Genomic DNA, 8,494 nt, shown 5'->3' on the forward strand with positions numbered 1-8,494 from the left:
TGTGTATATATTATGAATCGAGTAATGTGTGTGTATATATTATGAATCGAGTAATGTATGTATGTGTATATATTATGAATCGAGTAATGTATGTGCTTGTGTGTATATATTATGTATCTAGTAATGTATGTATGTATGTGTATATATCATGAATCTAGTAATGTGTGTGTATATATTATGAATCGAGTAATGTGTGTGTATATATTATGAATCGAGTAATGTATGTGTATATATTATGAATCGAGTAATGTATGTATGTGTATATATTATGAATCGAGTAATGTGTGTGTATATATTATGAATCGAGTAATGTATGTATGTGTATATATTATGAATCGAGTAATGTATGTGCTTGTGTGTATATATTATGTATCTAGTAATGTATGTATGTATGTGTATATATCATGAATCTAGTAATGTGTGTGTATATATTATGAATCGAGTAATGTGTGTGTATATATTATGAATCGAGTAATGTATGTATGTGTATATATTATGAATCGAGTAATGTGTGTGTATATATTATGAATCGAGTAATGTATGTATGTGTATATATTATGAATCGAGTAATGTGTGTGTATATATTATGAATCGAGTAATGTATGTATGTGTATATATTATGAATCGAGTAATGTATGTGCTTGTGTGTATATATTATGTATCTAGTAATGTATGTATGTATGTGTATATATCATGAATCTAGTAATGTGTGTGTATATATTATGAATCGAGTAATGTGTGTGTATATATTATGAATCGAGTAATGTATGTATGTGTATATATTATGAATCGAGTAATGTATGTGTATATATTATGAATCGAGTAATGTATGTATGTGTATATATTATGAATCGAGTAATGTGTGTGTATATTATGAATCTAGTAATGTATGTGTATATATTATGAATCAAGTAATGTGTGTGTGTATATATTATGAATCGAGCAATGTATGTGTGTATATATTATGAATCGAGTAATGTATGTGCTTGTATGTATATATTATGAATCGAGTAATGTATGTGCTTGTATGTATATATTATGAATATGTATCTATGAACATCAGTTTGTGTGTATGTTTGTATATATTATGAATCTAGTAGTGGCTGCATATATGTGTGTGTGTATATAAGAGTGTGCCTACCTTTCCATGTCATCCTCATCACCTCTTCTTCCACAGGCTCATGGGTTGGATAGGTTTGTCTGAAGCAGAGTTGTATAATCCGAGATCCCTCGTATCACTTACCCCTTTTTCACAACACATGACAGAAACACTGCAACGACTTTGAAACTTGATTGAAAAAAACAAAGGCCAGTCTTTAAGTGTACACTATACCGAATTATGGAATGGAAGAGAATATTCTATGTTGGGGTGGGGGCAGGATAGGAAAATGTGGATTTAACGTTTGAGGAGAAATTTGGTAATTTAATGAAACAAATCTAATCTAGCAAAAACGAAATATATTTTAATTAAAATGTATACATAGGCTCTTGCTAAGCTTTCTTACCAGAATAGCCTGGTACTTATTTTGTGTCTTTCATGAGGATGTAAACACCAACACAGACGCACATATATCTGCAGTGGGACTGAATGGTTGGCAAGCAAACTTCTCTGTCGCATAACCACACCTGTCAATGCTTCAAGAAAACCTTACTGTATTATTATTACTTCAATCATTTCGCTTGTATTCCGTACATTAGCCTATGCCCCACATCGTACGACACCGGGTACTGGAGTGGAACCAGCAATGAGCCCCACTGTTGGTTATGGGTTGCACTTTACAGAGGCCTGTTTCTTTTAATGTACAGTAATAGCTTAGTTGTATACTGTCAAGGACTCACCAAGTGTGACAAACAACAACACCCCAAAACCATCAGTTATTAGGCTCACCTAAAGTAACCTAGATTTTCAGTTGGTGATAGTAGCACTGACTGTTGCTAATCTAGATCTATCAATAATTATTCAGTACAACAGTAATTATAAAAGCATATCAGAGAACTGAATTAGTTATGAAGCTGCTGCAATTGATGAAATGGTTGACTAAACTGAAAGGTATAATGAATAAACATTCCAATTGGTCAAAACAACAGGGCCCTAAATGGTATGCACGAATAAAAGGTGGTAAAAGCTAAGAGGGTAACACGAGTCGAACAAAGAAAAATATATGCATTTCAAAGGTCAATAATTAAATTTAGATAGAAGAAAATTTGCTACAGATTCAATTCAAGATCACAGCTCAGGTGGGCCTCTGAAGAGAAAAACCTATCATTACGAAAAGGGAGCACATAGGAAAATATTAAGGTGTTTGGCCCAAAACATTTACAAATCAAGTACGATTCCCTTAGGCATCATCTACATCTGTTTAAATTAGCAGAATATCCGCCAATTGATTACACAAACACAATATAAAACATCTACAGGATTTTTAACATTGGACAAATGCAGCGATTGAAGAGAAAATAAACAAGTTTTTTATAGTCAGAGAAGAAGAGACATTGAAAGTTCCAAGTGGGCAATGTGTTATTACTGATTGAAAAAGCTACAAAAAAAAAAAAAAAGGACACTTTGGTGAGGCAATAGACAAATTTGGGGACAGAGATAGATTATTATGGACATTTGTCACCTGTGGTGGATTTATGAAACAGTAGATTCACAGTTTACTTAACAAAGATAATAGAATGATAAGCTTGATGCCAGACACATTTAAATGATACTACTCGGAAGTGATGTTCAGTAGTAGCCATTACATCCTCATATTCATTCGTTCTATGTTTTTACCCCCACTTGTCTGTACGAGATGTAATGGGCGATAAATGACATTTCATTGCTCCTTCGGTTCGTTGGAGCAAAGTTTTCTTTCCAAAAATATTTATTACATTTGCTTTGTTCTCTTGGCTTGTCCGGAAAGTTCGTGCCGATTTATAGTGGCTTAATCTTCGACTTAGGATATGTTCAAGTTAAAAGATGGAGATTCGCAAAATTGTAATGACCGGACAACCGAATATTTGCCAATGAATGTCAATATACATTCGTATATATGGCCGGGTGTTCACATTAAACCAAAAGTTAAGACTCTTGTGTCAATTTGTTCGTGTAAAACGCATTAAAAGGCGACGGTAAAAGACATTGGGTATAAAAAGAAAAAAAGATTCTATTCTTTGCCTACCTTGTTGCAGCCTTAATTCTTCATCGGCTTCAATTACGTTACTTCAGTCAGAGAGGGTCGATTCTGGAATGGCTTTACATGTATCAATTACAGACATCGATTCGTAAACACTCAATCAGTAAAGCTAGCTGTATTTCTTCAGCCGCAGGTATTTCGTACGAAATGTATGTTTATTTTGTTTTTTTAAAGATTAATTTGCTACAGATTCAATTCAAGATCACAGCTCAGGTGGGCCTCTGAAGAGAAAAACCCATCATTACGAAAAGGGAGCACATAAGAGAATATTAAGGTGTTTGGCAAAAAACATTTACAAATCAAGTACGATTCCCTTAAGCATAATCTACATCTGTTTAAATTAGCATTAAAGTGTGTGTGTAGTGGAGGGGGGCTTTGGATAGGCCTAACCATTCAATGGTATAGCTCATATTCCTCCTCTTCAAATCATGAATATAATATGCCAATGCAGTAGAATTGGAGTATTTGGCATTCGAAAATGAGCTCATGTGGACCCGATATCTCCTTTTAAATTCAATAGTGCTGCCAATATATCCCCTAACCAAATTATTCTCCTCTCTAACACTACTACATTTACAGAGATTTTTTTTTATTAAGCAAAAACCCCTTAAGAGGACATAAGTTTCGGGGTCCTTGCATATTTAATAGGGTCTACATTTTCTCCTACAGCGACACCTGAGCACTTCCAGCTGCAGTCCTATTTTTATTTTTGTTCTTTGGGGCATGAAAAGAGCACCATGCGAATGTGGTCGATGCCAGTAGCCCCTAACTGGCTCCAGATGAAGGACAAGGAATAGAAAAGAGAAAGGAAACCAAGAACTCTAGAGAAAAGAACAGAATGATACACAAATGCCCACACACCAGAATTACACTAATCAGTCTAGAATCCCCAACCAAACATAAAGCCCAGTAACTCCAACAACAGAATATCCACCAATTGATTACACAAACACAATATAAAACATCTACAGGATTTTTAACATTGGACAAATGCAGCGATTGAAGAGAAAATAAACAAGTTTTTTATAGTCAGAGAAGAAGAGATATTGAAAGTTCCAAGTGGGCAATGTGTTATTACTGATTGAAAAAGCTACAAAAAAAAAAAAGGACACTTTGGTGAGGCAATAGACAAATTTGGGGACAGAGATAGATTATTATGGACATTTGTCACCTGTGGTGGATTTATGAAACAGTAGATTCACAGTTTACTTAACAAAGATAATAGAATGATAAGCTTGATGCCAGACACATTTAAATGATACTACTCGGAAGTGATGTTCAGTAGTAGCCATTACATCCTCATATTCATTCGTTCTATGTTTTTACCCCCACTTGTCTGTACGAGATGTAATGGGCGATAAATGACATTTCATTGCTCCTTCGGTTCGTTGGAGCAAAGTTTTCTTTCCAAAAATATTTATTACATTTGCTTTGTTCTCTTGGCTTGTCCGGAAAGTTCGTGCCGATTTATAGTGGCTTAATCTTCGACTTAGGATATGTTCAAGTTAAAAGATGGAGATTCGCAAAATTGTAATGACCGGACAACCGAATATTTGCCAATGAATGTCAATATACATTCGTATATATGGCCGGGTGTTCACATTAAACCAAAAGTTAAGACTCTTGTGTCAATTTGTTCGTGTAAAACGCATTAAAAGGCGACGGTAAAAGACATTGGGTATAAAAAGAAAAGAAGATTCTATTCTTTGCCTACCTTGTTGCAGCCTTAATCCTTCCTCGGCTTCAATTACGTTACTTCAGTCAGAGAGGGTCGATTCTGGAATGGCTTTACATGTATCAATTACAGACATCGATTCGTAAACACTCAATCAGTAAAGCTAGCTGTATTTCTTCAGCCGCAGGTATTTCGTACGAAATGTATGTTTATTTTGTTTTTTTTTTAATTAATTAATTATTATTTATTTAATTAATTTCGTCTTTGAGAATTAGGAGGGTTAGGAGTAGGAGGGGGACTGGAGTAGGAGGAAAAATGATGAGGCGAGGTAAAAACCCGCCAGGGTCAATGGTCCGGCGATGAAAGAAGTGAAAGGGGAAGGGGGGCGCGAACCAGGCAGCCTAGACCACCTGTCCGCGCCCCAACGCCCCTTCCACCTCTAGCACCACTGTTCCATCTTACTGGCGGCAATTTTATACGTGAAAATTAGGATTTATAAACCTAACTTTTCCCAGAATTCAATGAAAAAAAATTGTCTGTGAGGTGAAAAATTTTCATAACAACCCTTAGTGCAGGTCCTGGGTGATATTGAACACTGCCCAGAATGATATTCGTGTCTACACAGGCCTTTACCCACAAGACCATCAAGACACCAACTGAAATCTAGTTAAAAAATGTCATATTTAAACTCTAATTCTCTTTGAGCATGTAAAGGACAAACTTGACACTTTTTTGAAAAATAAATTGTAGAACGACACCTTTTTGAAAAAGAAATTATAGAACACGTTTTTGATAAAAAAGAAATTTAATTCCTACAACGTTTGATTGTTTGTTTATAGTTTCAGCTTAGAGCTGCCGCCATGCTGGTGCACCGCCGTCAACTTTCTCTGAGCCTCTTTCATTTGGCCGAGATATTTTAATTTATTTCTTTACATTTCTGATGTCTAGGGATGGATACTGATGTGTATTAGCGAGTTTTTTGGAGAATTTAATAGGCAAATATGCCTTATCTCTTATCTTGTCTTACTGATTTTGCCCCAGCCAAGTTTGTCCTTTAAATGCTCAAATAGAATTGGCGTTCAAATATGACATTTTTAACAACAGTTCTGTTGGTGTCTTGGTGGTCTTGTGGGTAAAGGCACGTGTAAACACCAATAAAACCCTGGGTAGAGTTCAATATCACCCAGAGTCTGCACCAAGGGGTCTTATGAAAATGTTTCACTTATTTTTTTCTATCTCACAGGGACTGACAAACAATTATATATATGGAACATAAAACGATTATATATGTATATATACTCATTTACTTGATTACATTACTATATATTTAGATTGTACAACATTTAAGTATGATAATTTAGTGTCTACAATGTTTAAATATGATTACGTACTATATATTTAGATTCTTTTTACTTTTTGTTTTCGTTTGTACAAAAATATAAAGACTCTCACCTGCTTTGCAGGTTTGAAACCCAGGACAAGAGACTTCAGACTATTCTCTCAACCTCTACCTCTACCTCTACCTCTACCACCACTCCATCATGTCTCCACAATAATTGAGGTCTGAATTGATCTACTTTAACCTATAATTTCGGCCAATTAAAAAAAACCCAGATTTTCCCAGCATGCATTGCTAGATTTAAATATTATAGATTTAAGTATCTCATTTTTGACAGTAATTATTGTGTGAGACTTGGTGGACAGGTAGTAAAGGTGGGTGTAGATGAGCCATGTGAGGAGGACATTCTGAAGTGTCCTGCCTGGGGTTCAAGCCTAGTTCGGATAACAGGAAGAAAGTATTTTTTTTTCTTTTGACGTATGAATATTTAGTTTGTACAATGTTTAAATATGATTAGTTTCTAAGTATGATTACTTACTGTTAGTAAATGAAATGTGTGTATAAGTAATAACAAACAGACATTGTCTTTTAACTCTTTATTGACACATTAATATTGTCATCGTCTTGTGTTTTCTTATATTCAGAGCCAGGAACTTATCAATTTGAAGCTAACTTCTTTGTCCAGTCCTCCAGAGTAACTGCTTGGTTTCTGGAGGAGAAGAAGAAGAATATAAGAAAGAAACCAAGAAGACGTCTTGTATGTGTATTTTGTTGATGAAAATAAATTAATAAAAAGTGTGTCTATTGTATTTAATTGTGTATGTTTGTTTATAAACAGATATACACTTATATCTGTGTAAGTATATATGTATACATATGTACAAGAAATCAATTAAATAAAAATTGGTAATAATAATGATGTTATTGTCTGTGTATATATACTAGCAGAGGCACCCGGCGTTGCTCGGGAATGAAATTGTTACTTATATACTCGAAGAAAAAAAGGCAAAATATTGCTGTATAGAAATTTGAGGACATTCTGTAGATGGACTCTCAGATGAATGATGGTTGGGCGCCTCTCATGAATGGGGAAAATTGAAGATGTGTCAAAAAGCCTCATTAGTACTTGGAAACTTTTACGAAAATTAAAATGGGGATTAAATGAATAAAATGATTTACGTGAATATCCGATTGTGGAACCCCCCACGCATGCGCGCGCATACACACGTGTGTCTTTGTAAATATGTTTGTATACATTTATGTATGTGTGTGTTTGTAAGAGACAGAGTGTGAGTGAGTCAAGGGATGTGTGTGAGAGAGCGGTGTGTATGTAGTATTTACTCTCTCTCTGTCTCATATACACTCACACACAAAATAGAGAGTGAAGCTTTTTGCCGTTGTTACGTCAATACCGGAAGTTGACATTGAGGAACCTTTTTAAAGAAGTGAATCTTAAATATAAAGCAATATTATTTATTTTTAATTAAAAAAATCAAATGAAGAGCCTAAGATTTATCCGAGGTCAAATTATTCATGCATGACAAGTATGGAAGCATTTGGTGAAGTCGATTTCACGTGAAAAGCAATTAATTTAGTTTCTACAATGTTTAAGTATGATAATTTAAGGATTACATACTATACATTTAGTTTCTACAACATTTAAGTATGATAATTTAGTTTCTACAATGTTTAAATATGATAGTTTAGTGTCTACAATGTTTAAATATGATTACATACTATACATTTAGTTTCTACAACATTTAAGTATGATAATTTAGTTTCTACAATGTTTAAATATGATTACAGTAATGTATGTGTATATATTATGAATCGAGTAATGTATGTGCTTGTGCATATATTATGAATATGTATCTATGAACATCAATTTGTGTGTGTGTATATATATATATATATATAAGAGTGTGCCTACCTTTCCATGTCTTCCTCATCACCTCTTCTTCCGCAGGCTCATGGGTTGGATAGGTTTGTCTGAAGCAGTGTTGTATAATCCGGGATCCCTCGTATCACTTACCCCTTTTTCACAGCACATGACAGAAACACTGCGACAACTTTGAAACCGAGAGATGCACGTGGAATCATACACAAACAATTATATATATATATGAAACATAAAACGATTATATATGTATATATACTCTTTTACTTGTTTCAGTCTTTCTTTTGACTGGCCATGCTGGAGCACCCCAGGACTTATTCTATCGGTCTGTTTTGCCGAAGCGCTAAGTTATGGGGGACATAAACACACCAGCATCGGTTGTCAATGATCCTCCCCCCTAACTG

The 8,494-nt window shown here is 34.5% G+C and overlaps 1 long non-coding RNA gene across 2 annotated transcripts in view; it reads right to left on the minus strand.

Moving 5' to 3' along the window:
- Nucleotides 1-8,475, minus strand: part of LOC128251450 (uncharacterized) — a 26,782-nt gene extending 18,307 nt beyond the window's left edge. Inside the window, exons 1-4 of one of the 2 annotated variants that reach the window (XR_016238650.1) lie at nucleotides 8,124-8,475; nucleotides 4,894-6,902; nucleotides 3,165-3,400; nucleotides 1,142-1,288 (exon numbers count right to left, since the gene is read on the minus strand). This is a non-coding gene — a long non-coding RNA (uncharacterized LOC128251450). Of the gene's footprint in view, nucleotides 1-1,141; nucleotides 2,247-3,164; nucleotides 3,401-4,893; nucleotides 6,903-8,123 lie in introns of both variants that reach the window. The other variant, XR_016238651.1, reaches the window with a different exon arrangement.
- Between the last annotated feature and the right edge of the window lie 19 nt (nucleotides 8,476-8,494).

Source organism: Octopus bimaculoides, chromosome 27, assembly GCF_046866305.1.
Source record: "Octopus bimaculoides isolate indiv1 chromosome 27, ASM4686630v1, whole genome shotgun sequence".
Taxonomy (NCBI): Eukaryota; Metazoa; Mollusca; class Cephalopoda; order Octopoda; family Octopodidae; genus Octopus; species Octopus bimaculoides.